The sequence below is a fragment of the Protopterus annectens genome, chromosome 3.part1 (assembly GCF_019279795.1).
Source record: "Protopterus annectens isolate FY-2018-M chromosome 3.part1, PAN1.0, whole genome shotgun sequence".
In the NCBI taxonomy this organism is placed as follows: Eukaryota; Metazoa; Chordata; order Ceratodontiformes; family Protopteridae; genus Protopterus; species Protopterus annectens.
The window spans coordinates 865,079,372-865,100,156 of NC_056732.1; positions in this window are offsets into that span (position 1 = coordinate 865,079,372).

Below are 20,785 nucleotides of genomic sequence, written 5' to 3' on the forward strand. Positions count from 1 at the left end.
TTAGTAGAGTTCGTTATTCTCATTACTGGGAGGTTTTCCTTCTCCTGCTATACTTATAGAGTGCTGAAATCATCTGTGTTTAGAAAGGGGAATGTGCATCCTGTAGTGTGTTTTCCCAGTTGCCAAAAGGGGGTATTTCTCGCCACACAAACTTATACACACACCAACCGAGCATTTGTAGGATTCAAACCCCTACCTAATTATGTTTTGTCAGACGCATTAGCGGAGCACGCTATTCGCATTATTGGGAGGTTTCTTTTCTCCTGCTGTACTTATAGGGTGCTGACATCATCGGTGTTTAGAAAGGGGAATGTGCATCATGTGGGGAGGCAGACGCCAAGCACACTCTGGCTAAGCTGTCATTCCCTAGGGCAAACAGCCTAGTGTTGACCTCTACACCCATATGTTTAATTGTGAAATGCACATTATTTGTTGCTGATAGACTGTTTGCACATCTTTATTGCCATAGCATTCCCTGTTTGTATGAACAACTTGTGCGTCTGTGGAAGATGTTTGCATATGGGAGGGATCCACTATATCACGTATGTCTCTGTAGTCATTTAACTGTGTGCACTGGGCAGACTGATGTAATGTGGTTGGTTCCTGGAATAACACGTAAAAATACCAGATATGTGTGTCCAACTGCTAAACTGAGATTTGGCCTAAGTGTGTGAGCATGCCCAGTTCAGCCTTCCCATGGCATGTTGTCTGACATATGTCTCATTTATCAGTGAGCATGCCCAGTGTGAGCATTCCATATGTTGAACTCTGCAGCCCACCACATTTGTGGATAAGTGTGAACTTCAACAAATATCACCCGTTTATGGTTGTGTGTTGTGTGTCATGTTGTGTAGTTACTGTACAACTGCTTTGTGTGTGAACACAACAGGATTATACTGTGCCTGCAGTGTTTGCATGGGATACTTTGCATACAGTTGTCAACATCCTTTCACACTGACCTAACACTGTAGTACTGTATAGTGTACTGGTAGTACTTTGACTGTGGTGGACAGTATCCTGGGCTTTAGTGCTATCACTGCTTTACATTTTGATAGTGAGCACAACAGCCTGGTTAGGGGCCAGTTGTGTACATCTGACCATGCTGCATTCTGTTCAGATATGAACTACTTAAACCAGGCTTGTCCAACATTGGTAGTGTATTCCACAACATAAGTGTACATTTGCAAACACTAGCGATGTGCCCTAGTCCATGCCTAATGCTAGTTGGAGAGTGTGTTTTTCCTTCAACACACATTGTAAGTGGAGTTTGCCATGACATATGTCATGGTTAGTATACTGTTCCTCTGTCTACCTGTGACATGATAGTGATACCCAGGATAAAGCTACCATCTCCCATCCACTCAAGATTCCTATTGAGGAAAATTGATAAGTGACTCTATGGGTAGCCTGTACTGGGAGTTCACTCATGGGTGGGGGTAGCTTCTGCGTTATGGATCATGCAGTACAGCTTGTCCTATGTAAGTCAGTGCTGGGGTTCAGGTCTCTCATGTGCATAGCTCACTGCCATTCAGATTGTACATGGTGCAGCATGTTTATTGATACCAGCAACACAGGCAACACATGGCATCTGTGCAAGCTCTTTGATACTCCTGGTGAGGTACTGTTGGAGACTTTATGGTTGATGGAGGTGTCTGCTGAGGTACATCCCACAGGGGCTATTATAGTCAATTGTACCGCTGATGGAGGATGACTGCAGAGCCACAATGACCTCCCCTTATCTAGATCTGACAACCATCATGATTAGGTGGGTATATGGTATGTTTCTGTAAACACTACAGCACATGTTTGTCCAATGCAGGATATCTATCACCTTGTGTCCCCAGGTCTCTCATTACATGTTAACTACATAATGGGTTAACACCTATGTGGTAATTGGTGGGCACTTACTGTATATCCACGGGGGTTGACTATACACTTTTCTGCAATTAGCTTGCTGACATGGCTATGGCACCAGTTGTCTGTTTCTATGTGGCCCTTTTGTGGGATGCTTGTGTCAGCTGGTGGATTATATATGGTGAGCAGTTTGTAGTCTTCTGCAAACATGTTCAGACACAGTCCTTCCATGTTTGCCTGAACCTATGGGACATATATACCAGACGAGGGAGATCCCAGGACCAAGCCTTGTGGGATGCCAGTTATATCTGGTTTGTAGTTTGACATGGCTGCAGCATGTCTGACCATGTCTGTTCTGTCCTTGGTCTGGTTTGCAACCCCTCTACTGACATAGGGGTTTATATTTAAGCTGGTGAGCTTATCTATAATGAACATGTAGGGTATTGTATAGAAGCCTTTGCAAGGTCCAGCTACGCTGAGTGGACCACATTGCCCTCATCAATGACCTTAATGACTGTTTCAATTGAGTCAAACATGTTTAGGGGCAGGATCTGCACTTAAAAAAGCCACACTGGGTAGTGTCCGGTGTCAGTAGGTCCCCAGTATCTTTATGTCTGTGGTACATGCTGATCCTTTCCATAGCTGTGCCGACCGAGCTTCTCAGGATTCTGGGGTAGTAGTTTTCAGTATCCATTCAGGCAACACCTTTGTTGAGAAGGACCACTGTTGTTGTACACTGGTCTTTGGGTACATATTCTGTGGTAAGGCTGACATTGAGCAGTAGTGTGATTTGGCATTCCATTCATCTTGGAGTCCATGTTGCACTCAGCCCAGGACACCATCTCATACCATTGCTGCTGTGTGTTTTGCTTTGTAGATGCTGGCTGTTACCTCAGCATCTGCAATGTCAGGGGGCCAGCAGTCTGCTGGGATAGATATTGGGGGGGGGGGGTTTGCACTGCATCTGTCAGGATGCATGTTGGCAATATGTGTGTGTGTGTTTGTGATATTTGTGTGATTCAGAGCATATCTGTGAATTCCCAACATGGTTCCTACCATCAGTTGTGAAAGCCTTGGGATTATCCTTAGTGTCCTGTACAATTTGTATCTTCATAGGTTCATAGGTTCATACTAGGCTATCCACCCTAGGGCATTTATTAGCCTAGCCAGAGTGTGTGTGGCTTTTGCCACCCCTTGCTATGTGAATATTATGGCCATTTATGATTTGCTTTGCTGTGCCTCTGTCTGGACATGACACAGTGAAGACCCCCAGTGTAACTCTACAAACATCCATCCACTTGACAAGATTCCTGTTGAAGAGTGGCAGTGAGGGGCTCTGCCTAACATGGAGTGGGATTCTGGTCCAGGGTGTGGGGAGCCTCTGGATTATGTATCTGTCCCCCCAGCACATCCTGTTTCATTATTTATTGAGGTTGACATCTCTCACTCTCACAGCTCCGATGGCTTTGAGTTTTCTGGGGTGGAGCATGTCCATTACTCCTGTGTTTGGCATGGCCTTCTACAACAGGCATGCAATGCCTCTGTGTAGGCAGTATGTGACTGCATTCAGCTGAGGTGTCTACAGCCAGGCAGTATATGACATGTATTTGAGACCCTTTATCCTCTTGGTGAGGTACCTTTGAGGTCTTTCTAACTGCTGCAGGTGTCAGGTAAGGTACATCCCATATGAGGCATTGTACTAGATTATGGGTGTGATAAGAGAACAGTATAGGGGCACAATGACCTCTGTTGACGTAGATGTGAATCCTTTCCTGATACGGTGTCAAATGTAGGCACTCTTCCTAGCCACATTGGCAATGTGAGTGTCACATAACAGATTACTGTCCACTTGTGTCCCTAGGTCCCTGATTACTCCTTCCATACATAATGGTTTACCACCTATGTGGTAATTTGTGGTACCTTGTTTGGTATTTGGTGGGACATTCATACTGTCCAGTGTCTTCAGGACGGCTGGGTGGGGTTCCTGTGTGTGAGAGTTTGGTCTGTAGCATGCTACAGACTGTACAGCAGTCTTGCCTACAGTTAGTTGCACATGGGTGGACTCCAATGCCTTGTGCATTGTCAGTTACCTGGACGTATGGGTGTCTGTGCTGAATATGGATACTCACCCTCCTTTTATGTTTTGTTCCAGGTTTTGGGGCCATGACACATGATATGTGGTATAACCTGGTAGTGCTGGTGTGCTGTCAGGAGGCTTGCAGCAGGTTTCTGTCACTGCACAGACATCGATGTTCTCCATACTGGGGATGGCCTTGGGATAATGCATATTGGGGTTTACACATCTGGCATTGGTCAGCATTACCCTTATGTTTCTTTCCACTTATGTTTTCTAGGGTGGTGGGTTATTCTTTTCAGCCTTGCCTACAAAAGGCTCTATGGAGGTGGCAAAGGCCTTATCCAATATCCAGACGCCCAGGGGTAACAGGTGCAAGCCATCCCAAGAACAGCTGCGTGGCTTGTCAAGCATGACATCCCAAGCAGACAGACATTGGATCCCCTTGGAATGACACCAGTAAGTGTGCCACTTGCTATGACTGATCATTCCGTGTTTGTACTGTGGCATTATTCTTGGTAAGGGTAGGATGCTGCAAACGGTGAGTGTCATACTGGCCTGGACTACATAATCAGAGAGCTCATCTATGTCTCTTTTCATGTAGTCTAAGGAGGTACATCTCAGGTCATTCACACCAGCATGGACTGTGACTGCATCATATTTCTACTTGCTTTGGAGTGACCTGCATACTTCTGTTATGTGTCGTATTGTGGCAGCCTACAGGCAGCTTACTGTACCCTTTCTCTTGTTCAGTCTGGTGTGCGGGACAGCAGTGTGTCTGAATATGGAGTCTCCTATTACAACTGTATCAGGCATGTTGTTTCTCCTTCTGGCCTGTGACTGTTTGGCACACCAGCTTTGTGTGCTATGTGTTGCATGTGCTATGTTTGGAGGTTGTTTGATTGGGTGTCTGCTTTAGAGGCCTCTGTTGGTGTGCTGTGTTTGTAATTTGTGCCTCCGGGAATGTTTTTCTGTGTTTATGTGTTTGGTTTGCAGTTGTGATAGGTCTATATGGGACTGTGTTTGTGGTGTGTGTGGTTACCTTCTCCTCCTGACTAGTTTTGGGAGTACTGGGTTGAGGGAGCTGAGCCTCCAGTTTGGATAGATGGTTGCATCTCTCACATATATTTGTATTTCTTGGGTGGAGTTGGGGGTTGTCTGTGTACTTGGGGCAGGTGTAACATTGCCTCAGGATTCACAGATTCAACTTGTTGTGGCTGGCCTTAGTGGATTGTATGTGTGGACATATTTTATTGCCATACTACTGATCAGTGATTACTTCATTGTTTATGTTTGCTCTATCATGTAGTAGCTTCCTCATTCTCTTGCATGGTTTGGTTATGGCTGGTGTCCACCATGCCAGATGCCTGCGTGTATGGAATTGTGTCTTATTTTAATTTAGGATTGCATAATCCAAGCATTCCTGGCAGTGTTCATGGAATGGCTGTATTGCAGGTTCTGAGGTGTGGCCCATATTTTGCACCTGCACATGACTTTAATGGATTCCACATCAGTTTGGAGGAGTGCAAACATTGCTTTACACATGTTTTCCACTGTGGTCTTATGGCCAGGGACTGTGGTCAGGATTTGTATATCCAGTGTGATTACTCTATGGTCTGGTTTTACCAGTGAGCAATACACTTCTCATCTTACCATCCAGTACCCATGTTGCTGATTATCACATCCAGTATGCTTACCCCTCTTGTGGGAGTGGTACGTTGTTCCTGGGCCTTTTGGTTTATGGATTCTATGAACTTTTGTCCTACACTGTTGGAGCTAGTATAATGCTCCCAGTCTATGTCTGGGTATTTTCAGTCACCCAATATAATGTGGTTTGGAGGACTTGATATATTCATGTATTCCAGCATAGGCCAGGTGCAGTTCCTGGTGTTGGGACAGTAGTCTGTAGCAGGCTATAAACTGGGGGGCAGTTTTAGCCACTGTTACTTGACCATGGCTAGTCCATGCTGCTTCTTGTTGTGGTACCGACATGGGGGTGTGTTTATCCTTGACAATTCTTGCTAGTCACCCTCCTTTTGTAGCTTGTCCCATGTTTTGAGTCTGTACAGCACAGTATGAGGTGTAACCTGGTAGTGTTAGGGTGCTGTTGTGAGCCTTGACTCAGTTTTCTGTTACAGCACAGATATCAACATTCTCCATACTGGGTGAGTTTAGACTGCATGCATCTTGCTGTTTCGACTTATCCCTTATCTTATTCTTATCCCTTCTGATACCTATGGAGATAGGTTTGTGTTTTGAGCCTTACCTATTCAGGGCACACTGTGGGTAACAACAGCCTTTGCCAGTATCCATACGGCCTGCACTGATAGGTGCACGCCAGTCCTAGCAGGTGGAGCATCATGTCATGCTCAGCATGTCATCCCAGACTGGCACACATTGGATCTCCTTTGACTAACTGCAATACTTCAGTCAATTATTGCACTTGATCATCTCATTGTCATATTGTGGCATGATGCTTGGTGAGGGTAGGATGTTAGTCAGGGTCCTCAGGTGTGCATATAGTACATGGTGTTACATTACTTAACATATGGCATTCATGCCTCAGGTGGTGCTGCAGGGCTGCCTCTGTCGGATGCGCATATTACACTTCCCTGTACATGTTTGTGAGCAGGTCATGTCATTGTAGGCATCCATGTTATTATTTGAGTGAGTCAGAGGGGGTATCATTCCCAGGGTTCCTACTGAGCCAGTGTATGTGCTATGCGTTGCCTCTTTGCCAAGGCCAGGGCATACTAGTCACGCCTCCTTCTGCCTACTGGGGCAGGCTCAGGTTGTTCCTCCTCCGAGTCACGCTCTGCTTGTGATGGCCTTGGCAATGGTGGGGGGCTGTTTGGCCCGGCCCTATGCTGGTCCTGCTGCAGCTGTTTTCGCAAGATCATATTATGTAGCATAGCACATACCATGACAATTTGGGTACATGTAGTTGGTGTGTACTGCAAGTCTCCACCAGATGTGTCCAGACACCGGAACCGTGACTTGAGCAGCCCAAACACACGCTCTATTACATTACGTGTTTGTGCGTGTGCCTCATTATGGCATTCCTGTTCAGGTGTGTGTGCATTTCTGATGGGCGTCATCAGCCAAGGCTCCAGTGCATAACCTGCATCCCCCACTAGGTGTCCGTGCGGGATGTCCCCATTGGCAAATGTCTGGTATAGCTGCGTCAAATACCAGATGTGGGAATCATGGTAGCTCCCAGGACAGCCAGCACACACATTCATTATTATGCCCTGGGCATCACACACGACCTGGCAGTTGATGGAGGGGAAGCCCTTGCGGTTGATGTATGCCCTACCCCGCTCACCGGCTGGTGCTTTGATGCGTATGTGCGTGAAGTCTATTGCACCCACTACCTCAGGGTATTCCGCTATTTGCTGGAAGAGACGCATATTGCTGGCCAATACCTCACGGGCATTGGGGAAATATACATGATCACTGACATGTGCTGACATGGCATCCAGGAACTGGTGCAGTACCCTGGAGGCTGATGCCTGTGATATCCCCATCATATCACCAGTTTGTCTCTGGAAGGTACCTGTTGCTAGTATTCTTAGGCCAACACATACCTTGGTTTCCACTGGGATGGGTTCTGCTCTGTTGGTTCTGTGTGTGAGGCGTGGCCTGCACAGCTCCACTATTTGCTGCAGGAGGTCTCTGTCCACTCTATAGTGCTCTACTAATCTCCAGCTCATGTAACCTAAGGTAGGTGACCCTGGGCCTGTACACTCTTCTCTGTCTCCTCACTGTGGGTTGTCTGGCACCATCTGCATTGTCACCACCCTCAGCAAGTCACCTATGTCTCATTATGACAGCTATGGCAGGCCCTAACATTTCTGCTCTGAGTTCAGCTTTTTCAGTTTTCACTTCTAATAGCTTACCCCTGTCTTGCAGTGTCTCTTGAGAGAAACATCCTGCACTGCTGTTTGCAGAGTTTTAAGTGCTGGGCTGGACTACTATTCTGCCTGTGTAATTGCCTGCTTCTAATTGTTTTCACCTGCTAGCTCCAACAGTATTCCCTGCTAGCTTCCTACTAAATCTGTTGCTTCCTTTTCCCTCTCTGTTTTCTCAGTTAGGAGCTGTGTGCAAACCAGCAGAAACACGCTCACAGTGGCTTACATGCGCGCACACATGCTTACACGGTTTAGAATCTGCTTATTCGAATTAAAACACGTGCACACCCACGCAAACAGTGTTAAACATCTCCCAATACGCTCCCACATGCTCAGTCTGCCTTACACGTGCGCACACTGCCTTACTCGCGCTTCATTGTGCGCACACGTGCGCATGCACGCCCAGCAAGAAACTTCGGTGTTGGCAACAGTGTACACCTTCCATTTCTTGACTTTCTCATGCTTATCTAGTGACACACCTCTTTCCATGATATCTGTCTGACATCTGTCATGTAACTCTGACCTCCAATGAACTGCATTTCTTTCTACCATTCCCCCCTGTGATGTCACCTATCTCCTACTCTGTTCCTCCCCCTTCTGTAACTCTTACACTACTCAGACTGTGCTCATTTGCTATGTGACAGTGGAATTCAGTATCCTAACACTCATTTGCATCAGATTGCCTACTAATGCTTAGTTACATGTCTTAGACTCAGCTTCCCCCCTTAGCAACCACTACACGGTGGCCATGTTGGTTTTGGTGTGCTGGTCCCTGCATTGACATTCCATGTATTGCAGAAAACCCACATTTGTGGGTTTATAACCTTCGTTTTTATGTTTTATACAGCGCAGCCCATTTGCGCGGGGCTGCGCTGGGTTTAAACATCGGCAATCGCGGAAAAAAATATATATTTTTAATATATTTGCATCAGGTTACTTTGCCAATGGCCACATATTTGATCATTGGCATGCTGCCTGACTCATATGCACCCTTTATTTGGAGCTGACATGGCTCCATTGCAGTTTTTGCAGAAACGTACTCAGTTGTCAACTGAATACATTTCTGTAGCTAAAACGGCTCTTACACGGGCTGTTCTGGGCTTCCTGGATTGCTAATCATCCTCATTTGCATGCTATTCGGTTGCAAGTGAGGTGATTAGCTTATCCACGCCCACTCCGTGTAAGAGACGTTTTAGCTTGTCTCTTACACGGACTTTGGGCTGTTCCTGGATCGTGAAGGCTGCATGGAGTTTTACACTACTCTTAGACTCCGTGCAAGCCTTCGTGAATCCGGCCCCTTGTGTTTTCGTAGTGGGGAAGTTTGAAACCAGTCATGTTTTAGAAACTAATGATAAGAACTTCAGGTCCCAGATATGTCATATTAAAGAACAAGTCGACCAACTTGGTTTTAAAACTCTCTAACAGTAATTGGGCATTCATTAAGTAACGGGCAGTGCAAATGCTAGTCACAAAATTTGTCACAAATAGCCTTTAGTACTTCAGGCCGGTAACATATTAGAACACAATGGTCATTTTAGGTCACCAAAATCAAAAAGAAGTGTGCCTACAAAGTTCTATCCTTAAACTGCATTTCCAAGCCATTTAGAAATGCATTCAGTATGTCAAAATGTTCACTTATTTTCCCTATGGCATGTTTCATACTTCATTTTAAGAATGTGATTCTTCTTGTAATTTTAGTCAGTATCTCACTGTTGACAGTGTATGATGATGTCACTGTAAGCTCCTTCTCGCAAAATTACTTGTGTGTGTATGTGTCTGTGTGTGTATGTGCATGTGTGTATGTGTATGAGTACATTTGTGTCTGCTATGATATGTGCTTGCACCACATTATATATATATATATATATATATATATATATATATATATATTTATTTACACTAAGGTAGTAAAACCCTTTTAAGAGTTCTGAGTAGCATCTAGGTATATTACTTTCAGAAGGAGCTAGAGGTACCATAGTGTGTGACATATTCCTTTAATTAATGAAGACTGGAGACTATGTTTTCTGCTATATATAAATCCCTTCATCTAATCCAAAGTGACTCAATATCATAGGTTCATAAGTTCAAAGCTACATACTAGGCTGACTGCCCTGAAGGGCTATTGTAAGCCTAGCTAATGTTCTGAGGTTAGAATCAAACCACATACTTTGTGTCTATGAGATAAATACCTTATCCATTATGTCAAATCCACCCTTGTGGGGGATTTTCTGCCTGTACAGTCATTCCAATAATAGTATGGCTTACCCCCCCCCCCATATCTAAGTATGTCATAAAGCTATAGGAAACCGAGACATGGTGCATTAAAGCTCAGCTCCCTACAAATTTGGAGGTTATACATGAATTTCTAAATTAATCTCATGACAGTTTCTATGATACTCCCAGGGATTAATTAACAAACATGTACACATCATGCTAAGTCTACATGTTTGTGCATCTTAGTGTGATGTGCAGCACTGATAACAGAATATGCAATCCACTAAGCAGCCCTACACAGGGACCAGCACCTATCCGTGGACATAGTACCTGTTTGAAGCTACGATGAGGTGCAGATAGGCTTGAGTACACAGTATAAACAACAGGTTGTAAATAAGTTTTACCCCAGTGGAGGAGAATATGTGGACAGCACAATACTAGTATGTAATTAAGAGGCAGGGTAAGCTTAATGAGGAACTTGTAGTTATATATAAATAGGTTTCTGTACAAACACCACTAATTGTAATTATTGATAACTATGAAATAATCCTGTCCAGGGACACATCTACATAAAAAAAATGTTGACATGGGGGGTGGAGTCGTGTTGAGAGGAACAAAGCTACAGTGTATGTAACAAAGTGAGTACGTGTGATACATGTAACATAATAATTAATGTGGAGAGATGAGATAACAATTGAAAAGGAAAGCAGATACATTGGGGACATTGCAGATACTGTAAGTAGTGCACTTCAGATGTGTAGCCAGAAACATATATTTTGTACCAAACCTAGTGCAGATCAGGTGTATGGCCAGAAATGTATATTTTGTACCAAATCTACTACAGATCAGGTGTGTGGCCAGAAATGTATATTTTGTACCAAATCTAGTGCAGATCAGGTGTGTGGCCAGAAATGTATATTTTGTACAAAACCTTATGCTGCTGTCCCCACCACCAACCTATCATTTCAAAATATACTCAGTTCTCAGAATGCTGCCCTATGCACTTCAGTAAGGAACTTTTATGTTCATTAGTTGCCATATTTAACCATAAAATGGCTATTTAATAAGTACATTTTTCTTAGGGTAGCATGTTTTGTATAAGACTGTACATGAAACTATGAAGGCTGCCAGCCTAGCCAGATAGGATTTTATACATAATTCTGTCATTTGTAAAAATGAATGCTGAATTACAGGCTTGTTTTCTTAAATGAGAGAATATGCTGTGAAATGTTGAACTCAAAACAATGTAGCAACATTGCTCTCTGCTGTAAAGAAAGCTAAGGCAAGCATTTATTGTCTGCTCTTTGAAACTGAAATTATTTCATGACTGTCTTTGATGTTTACAATTTGGCCCCGGCCGGGCTAGATGAAGGCTTCCTGCCTATTGTTTTAAGGCTAAAGTTAATGACCAGAATCTACATATGGAATGTCCTTTATTGTTCTGGTTTCTGACTAGGTGAAAAATAATATAAATGCAGTTTCTGTCAGTCTGGGAACACTAGAAAAGTATAAAAAAAATAATGTAATGGGAATCAAGATTGCAATAGCAATATAAACAGAGAGAATCAGACGGCATTAAGCATTTTTGTCTTGACTATCCAACTCACAGCACTGTCTTGCTCATATGTAAGTTATCTCAGACTTGTGTTTTTTTAGAAATAGCCAGGAACTAGAAAGATTAGACTAAGTGTTTTTCTGTGATGTCAGAACTATAATTTAAGCTCTAGAGTACATTACATATTTGTAGAGTTTATTCCAAGTCACTCTAAATAAGCCTTGACTGTTTAGTCATAACTACCAATTGGATAATAATATTGCACAGTAATAATTAGACACCCTTTTAAGGGCCTTGGAGTAGCTGATATGTATTAGTGGGTGGTGGCAAGTGGAACTACCATATAGTCTGGGAGAAAGGGGCACAGCTGAAGAAACTGTTCCAGCCTTCCCCAGGAGTGTCTTTGTGGTTGTATAAACTCTTCTCAAAGTGTGTGTGTGTGTGTGTGTGTGTGTGTGTGTGTGTGTGTGTGTGTGTGTGTGTGTGTCAGCTACTTGGGCAGGGACACGAAACACTGGTTGGACAGAGAGGGTGCTAAAGATTTTAGCTTACCCACTAAGCTGAGATCTGGACCCTATAGCTGTGCCAGTCGGGAGTCTTATTGGGGACCTGGAGAGCAAGGGAGCAACCAGCCCCGGACTGACTGTGATCTCTGTGTGCTCTTAAGGGAAATTGCACTTTACTGTGTGTATTTGTTATCCTTTCCTCATATATGAGACGCCCACTCTAGTGTTAGTGGTGAGGATTGAGGCTCCTTGATTGCTGGGCCAGAGCATGGATGTCACAGTGACAATAGTACAGACAGTTCTAGAAGTTGATAGGGGAAGCAGAGGTGCTCAGAAAAAAATGTACTCTCTCCACTACAGTGAGTATGCCTATTTACATCGTTGGTGCAGATTTATGGAATTAAAGTGACATTGCTATGCATACTGTGAAAGTTATCAAATGAAATAATTTACATACATGGTTGATGTTAGAACATATATACAGGTTAAAAAATATAACCCTTTCAACGCTTTATATGTATGACAGAAACAATAATAAAGTTGTAATGGCAATGTACACACATGTAAAAATGTTGTTATAATGAGAAGAATCATGCACACCTGGAAAATCATTCCAGTAATAGTATTAACTCTGCAAACAATCATTTGTGGAAGCATCCTGGATGTTGTGAATGGTAGAAAGTGTGACTGTTCCTAACTGCTAATCCAGAAGGACCTTGTACATATACAGAATTGTCACTTTGATCAGCATTTCAACAAAACACTTTGCTGATATACATACTTCCAACTCAAAGAAATGTGAGATATGTGTAGTTACAAAATGATGGTCATAGTCATATGACATATAATATCATGCACAGAAATCAAGGCAAAACTCATGTGTAGTTGCTTCCTAGATGAGTGGGTTGTCCCTGGGGAATGTCAATATATTCCTATGTATATGATGTATATGGGTTGCTGAAGGCAGTTTCAATGATAAACAAACTGAAAGTAGTTTGCTGGCAGTGGAGATTGCCTTTATTTTCCACTGTTGTGTGACCTTTGAGTTGGTATTTATATTTTTGGGGAAAGTGGGGTTGATTTACAACATGGGGGGGGTAGGGGGACTTGGCCATCTGCAAAAATATTTTTATAATGTTTGCTGAAGGTAGTTTTGTCAAACTGCTTTTGATTTTTTTGCACTTGCCGAAACTACTTTCAGAGAGCTGACATGTGTCCTATGTATGTATGTATGTATGTGTGTTAGAAAGACCACAGATGGATATGAAGACTATAGAAGGCTTAGCCCAGAACAACTTACATGCCATCACTATTGTATAATGACATCAGCTACAGATGACCTGTATGCATCACCTGTCATTTTAAAATTTAGTACAATGCATTTGTTGGAGTGTAAAAATATGTCATTCCTACTGCCACACAATGCACAATGAAATACAAAGTCTATCAGACAATACCTCTGAATGCAGTATAGCATCATCTTGTACATCACATTTTGCACCGATGTGAGCTGTATTGAATGCATTAGTAGTACCTGTTATGAAAGTACAATAACATAAATTGCAAACGGTTAAAACATTAATGTCTAGTATTAAGTGAATTGTTGAAAATTTAAATTGCACATACAACTGCACATTGACCTGCAAAAATTGCTGTTATTCTTTGCTCATAGGTCAGTAACTTCATTGCGTGAATGTTGGCAATGCCAACCATCCAGGGGCAAATTCTAATAAGTTTTGATAAAAAAGAACAAATGACAAAAATTATCTCATAACATTGATTACATAATGGTCTGTTTGCTAAACAGTGGACAACTCATAATTAATTGCACTTGGCATGCACATAAGTACAGGAGTGACTGAAATAACATCAACTACCTGCCAGTAAACCACAAGAATGTATCAAAGTTCTGCTCAAACTTTGTGATAACTTTGCAGCGTGGCACACATAAACAACAGATAAATAATCCATCATTACCTTTAAACCCTTGTATTGTGAAAAAATAATAAAAGGTATGCATAAATGTTGAATGTTTCCATTAAGTGATGGAATACAGAGCATTATTTTCGTGGAACTAAATAACGCCTTTAAACATTGTCTGACATACTCAGCAGTTACACCATGCACCATGCCTGTCTCAAACTCATGCCTGAGGTCAGAAAGATGTGCATCAACCATTGACACCGCAGAAAGAACCACATCTGATGTGTTGTGGCAAACAAACTTGAAGGGATTACAATAGTATTATTTTGGAATGCTTATTACTCTACTAACCGGGAATCTGAACCCTTCAAAAATGTGTCATACAACTATTCTTTGGGCAATGATAGATGAGGCTGTCTTTCATGCCTTTACACTCACATTATGTTATCCGTTCATTGATTTGAACAGCTGCCCTGCCTATATAAGTCCATAATCTAGAGAACTGTGTATTAACAGTGAGTGCTACAGCCACAGTCTTATCACAAGTGCGAGACAGAATGCATCTGAAGGCATGCCATCTTCACTGTGGTGCACAGCAGTTGCTTAGACTATAAGGGACTGAAACTAATGGAGGTGCCATCTCACCCTGTAATTTTATAGATCAGAACTGCGGTGGATGTAATTCATCCTTAGCACTAGAGTCACATACCCATACTACTTTGACATTGCTGGGTTGAAACACCTACTTTCTAAGAACACAAGACAGAAAATATTGTATTGACCATATGCACTACAGAAGAAGTCCTACCTGAACTGTAAGATGGCATATTTGAAGGTGTGACATCATCATTGTGCTGCAAGACATATGTGCAGCTTAAAATTGACTTAAAGAATAATGGGAATTGACTGTCTGTGTTAATATCTTGCATGAGTGTAGGTGCACACAACCAATGGCCTTTTTAAGCCTAGTCATGCATCCCAAATATCTGACAAGATCTGGCACCCTTGATAATTGTAAGCAGATGCTTGGGAGATATAACATTTATAGGCTGCCTGTGTCCATTAGAGACATAGGTGCCAAACCAGGGATGAGGTTTCTCTTCTCCATCCAATAGTGAAAGTTACACTTGTATTCGCTTATGGAGGAAGTCTGCTTCAAACTGATGGGGAGCCTGTTTCAGAGAATGAGTAGCCTCTGAGATAAATACCTGTCTCTTCAGCAGGTCCTGTTTATATCACAGACATGGTTTAAGTCTTTATAATGGGTAAATCTGATGCTGTTTGTTTTGCAGATATGCAGAGGTCCATTAGGTTGGGATCTGACAATGCTTTATATGGCAGGCATATATTTCCCCTCAACAGCCTGTAGGAGGCTGAATATAGGGCTAGGACCTTAAGGCAGTCTGAACAAAATATGTTTCTTTGGCCCTGCATTCTTTTAGTGAGGAATGTCTGTGGAAATTCCAGTTGTTGGATATGCCTGGTTATGTACACACCAAAGGGCATTGTATTCAATGATAGGTCTGATGAATGCCAAATACATCGGAACAATGACATCCTTGGATCTAGATGCCATAACTTTGTAAGTTGCACAACGTATAATGACCTTCTCAGTATTGCAGACACATGACAGTGAAAGGCTACATTACTATCTATGTGTTTCCCCAAGTATTTGACTATTGGGTCAACTCTTAGAGGTATGTTGTCAATATGATAGTTACCAGGGGTAGATGACGTCCAAAAGGATACTATTATTCATTTCTTGGCATTTAGTTTTAGTCCATGGCTCTGACACAAATTATTTGTCTGTATCATCCCTTCCTGAAAAACATTTGTGCTGGTTGGGGATTCTATGACTGCCCCTAATTTGCAATCATCTGAAAATTTAGTCAGGTAGAGGCCCTTGATACTGGACTTGACTTCAGAGAAGTAAATGCTAAAAAGGAGCAGATGCAGGACTGATCCTTGAGGGAATCTATTTGTTACTAGCCTCTTTGTACAGATGGACTCCCCAGTTCTAACTTCCTGAGTCTTGACTGTGAGTCAGTTGGCTATCTACTTAGTAACATAAGGGTTTGTACTTATCCTCTTGAGTTTGTCACTGATGCCTTAGTGGGGTATTGTGACAAATGTTTTGGCCATGTCAAGGTAGGCAGTGTGAACCATTTTACCCTCACACATTGCTTTGGTGGTCTTCTCAAGAAGTCCACCAGGTTGAGAAGACATGACATGCTCTTGACGAAACCAAACTGCATTGGGTCCACTCTCTGGAGGTTTCCTATGTCATTATTGATCATTTCCATATAATCCTTTCCATGGCTTTGCATATGAGACTACTGAGATTTATTTATGGGTCTGTAGTTTCCAGGGTCTGTAGATGACCCACCTTTGTATAGAGGGATGACTGTTGCTATTCTCAATTTGCGTAGCATAAAGTCTGTTTGGGAATTACAGTTAAATAGCAATTCCAGAGCTCCTGATAGGCCATATTTCATGCTATTTAGAAAGCATCATAAGATATTATCTGGGTCCATTGATGGAGTGTTTTTGGCAACAGAGAGAGCATTGAGGACCTGTTGCCTAGGGATAGTAGGGGATATATATTTGATAGTGTTTCCTGAGGAGAGGTTGATAGAGAGAGATGAGTAAATTTAGAGCTGAATTTGTCTACCAGTAAGTTAGCTATATCTTCTGGCTCAATGTAGGTGGATCTATTAACAATGAGCTCTACACAAAACTGTGTATTGCTTTTGAGGATGAGGACATAGCTAAATAATGCCTTGTCATTGTTCTTGGCCTAGGAGGCCAAATTTCCCTCAAATTTGGCATAGACTTTATTTGTCCTCTGAGTTGTTTGGTTAGTTTGATGAGAGTGTTCTTACCCTGACCAGTGCCACACCTCCTAATTTTTGCCATGATTTTCTTCCTTCTGTTGTACCACCTACTGATATTGGGATTCCACCAGGGTGGCTTGTTTTTTAAGTGACTTCTGTACTCCTTCCTGGTGGCTACAGCTGCCTCTATGCAGCTATTAGCATGCTTGTATAGGGTTTCTGTGAACAGTACAGGAGCGATGTTCTCAGGGTTTATGGGAGCTTGAAATTTTGCTAGGTAATCATGTAATAGTAAGAAGTTAGACAAAGTAGTTCCTGAACATTCCAGGGTTAGCTGGGTTTTGTGTTTTATTTTTATTTCAAAGGAGACTGTTTTGTGGTCTGTCCTTACCAGAGAACATGTTACACTCGGGGGTGTGCAGCAGTCTCCCATATTAGTCAGGACCATATTGAGTATTTTTGCACCACTAGCTGTCATACTGACAATCTGGTCTAGGGAATTTGTGTCTACAAAATTCAAGAATCTTTGTTCCTTCGTGTTTGGTATTGTATATGATTCCAAGTTAATTGTGGGGTAATTAAAGTCACCCATGAATATGGTATTGGGTTGGATGGTGAGTGTTTCCAGTAAGTTTGTGTACATGTTATTGGTTTTATGGGTCATAGAGGGGGACTTATAGCTTGCAACAGAGTGGTATGGGATTTTGCCTCAGGTGATTTGAACATGGTGAAGCTCAAGTGCATTGTCCTGATTTACCAGCCTTGAGGTATATTTATTTTTGATGTACATCAAGACACCTCCAGCTATAGTCCATATCTGTGTAGTAGCTAGCCAAAATGTATGGAAGGCATTATAGCCCTGCACTGCTCATGTGTTCTCCTCAGATGTCAGCAATCTCTAGGGTGAGGTGAGCTTGTAGGGAATGGAGTTTCTTGTTTAGACTCCCATCATTAAGTGGTAATACCTTTAGATTTTCTTGATTTTGATTAGCTATGTTGGAAGTACTTTCTGTTTGGCATTACCTAAAAAAGCACGCTATGGGGGAACAATATTTTAACTAATATTCAAAAACCTAAAGGGAAAAAGTGCTGAGCATCTCTGGAAAAGTAGCATGGTCTGTCAGCCATCTGCTTCCATACTGGCAAATACTGCACCCCTTTTGAATGACACCAGAAACAAAGCTAATTATTAAAGTCAGCCATCTCTAAATACTGAGTAATCATCATTGAAAAGGATAAAATGCTGCTTAATGCTACACTCATACCAGCCTGGGACACATTCTAAAAGTTCCATGGTGTCACTCTCCCTACTCGAAAATTGTGTGCTAAAATACTTCTTTACAACTCTAGCTAAGTCAGAATCTGTTTGCTAATAACCTCATTTAAATGTACACTTTTTTTGGACTGTATATATTGATTGTCATAATTAATTTTGTAAATGGTGCTTATAATGTTATATGTAATATTGTTCTGTATGTATGCTGGAGCTTTTCTCCCCAGGCCTCCACTGAAAATGGACATGTATCCAGTCAGACTATCCTGGTCAACAAATGTAAAAAAATAAATAAATAAAATAAATATAGTCTAGGGAGGTACAACTCAAGTCATTTACACCCACATGGAGAATGACTGAGTCATACTGGTACTTGTGGTCTAATGACCTGACTATGTGCATGTGTGATGTGGTGGATCCTGGCCCCTGACAAGCAAGTGACTGTGGCTTTCTCCTTACTTGGCCTGGTAAGAGAGGCATCAGTGTGTCTCACAATGGAGTCACAAATGACCAGAATGTTGAATTGTGGGGTGGCTTGCCTTATGGCCTTAGAAGTAGAGGATCCATGAGATGAGGCTGTATGTATTGATCTGGATGTTGTTTTGAAAGAGTACATTCAGGGCTCCTGAGGGTATTTGTTATGTATATTTCATCTAGGAGGTCTTGGGGTTTAGGGGGGTTACATTTAAGTGCCTCACCATAAGTGGGTCTATGTGTCTACATTGAACTGTGTGTGATGGGTGCAGCATGTGTACTACCAACAACCTGACGGACATTAGGAGTATATTTTTGTGACAGTTTTACCTCCAGTAGAATTGTGTAAATCAGTTTGTTTGAGAATTAGCTGTCTGTTGGTAAACACCTTGGTGAACCTCTCTTATTGTCAGTTTGTTTCCCTAAATTTCTAAACTTGTTTTGTGTCTAACCTTCGACCATACTCCTATTGCCCACCCTGACAATAGCTCTAACTCTCTAATTGTTACCTAAATATAACTATCTTCCATATTGTGTAATTTTTCACACTAAACTTTTCATATCACCATCTGCAGCTACTGCATTTTATGCATTAGATATTGTTATAAGCCAATATCTATCTCTCCAGTGTCTGTTTTTTGTATTTAACTACTGTATATTTCTCAGTATGTACTGTCTATTAGTTCTCCACTATATGGTGCTGTATTGAATTTGTACTTTGCTGCACATTTGTAGATTTTTGTATTGAACTTCTGCATGTTCTTCAAAATGTACTGTTAATTAGTTCGCCTTTGTTTGATGATGTACTGGATTTGTAACATGCTGTTCACTTGTAATGTATCCTTATAGTATACATAATTATTTGTCGCATATTATACTATATGTACTGTGTTATACTTATACTATATTTATGGAGCTTTTCTCCCTGTGCTTCCACTGAAAATGGGCTCACGTTGGCCCAGTGGACTATCCAAGTAAACAAATGCAAATAAATAAATAATAAATAAATAACATGAGAGAATTCTTACATTACCATAGGATGCTGATATCCACAAAATTATAGGTTCATAGGTTCATAGGTAGGTACTAGGCTATTGGCCCTAGGGCCTATATAAGCCTAGCCAAATGTACCCTGGCTTTCGCCACCCAAGAAAATTATTTTCCTGTGCCACTGTAGATTTTTCTTGAAGAGTGCTAATGAGGAGCTTTGTTTAATATAGATAGGTAGTTTGTACCAGAGTATGGTTAGTCTCTGGGACAGGAATCTATCCCTCCAGCATGTTCTGTTTATTGTGGTGACGAGGTTTAGGTCCCTAGAGCGTGTAGCTCATAGGGATTGGGATTTCTTTAAGTGGAGCATGTCTAAAAGCTCTGGGTTTGACATAGTTTTGTGTATTAGGCAGAGATCGCCTCTGAGTAGGTGATATGCAATGGAGTAAAGCTGCAGTTTTTTGAGATGGTCTGCATGGGGCATCTTTTATGAGGCTGGTAATCCTCTCTGTGAGGTATTTCTGTTGCCTTTCCAGTTGTTGTAGATGTCTTGTGAGGTACATACAAAAAGGGGCATTGTACTCTATAATGGGTCTAATGAGTGACAAGTAGAGGGGAACAATGACCTCTTTTTTCCTGGATGAGAACCCTTTTGTGATGAGGTGTGCCACATAGAAGGATTTCCTGACTACTGTGGCAATGTGATTATCAAAGGAGAGACTAATGTCCACCTGTGTCCCAAGGTCTCTTATCACACTTTCGGTGTTAAGTAGGCTACCACCTATGTGGTAGTTCATGGGTACAGAGTTTTTACCAAAAGGGATGACAATGCACTTTTTGGCATTGAGCTTGAGGCCATGGCTTTGACACCAGGCATCTGTCTCAGCGAGGCCCTTTTGTAGGATGTCTACATCTTTTGGAGTTTTGATTATGGCTCCTAGTTTGCAGTCATCTGTGAACTTCGTTAGCCAAAGACCTTCTGTGTTGTCCTGTACTTCAGAGAAGTAGATACCAAACAGGAGAGGACCCAGGACTGAACCCTGTGGTACTCCACTTGTCACTGGTCTGAAGTTGGATTTGGAGTCTGCTACTTTCACAGTGTGGGTTCTGTCAGTGAGCCAGTTGGCAACCCATCTTGTGACATAGGGATTTATACCTAGTTTAGTGAGTTTATCTA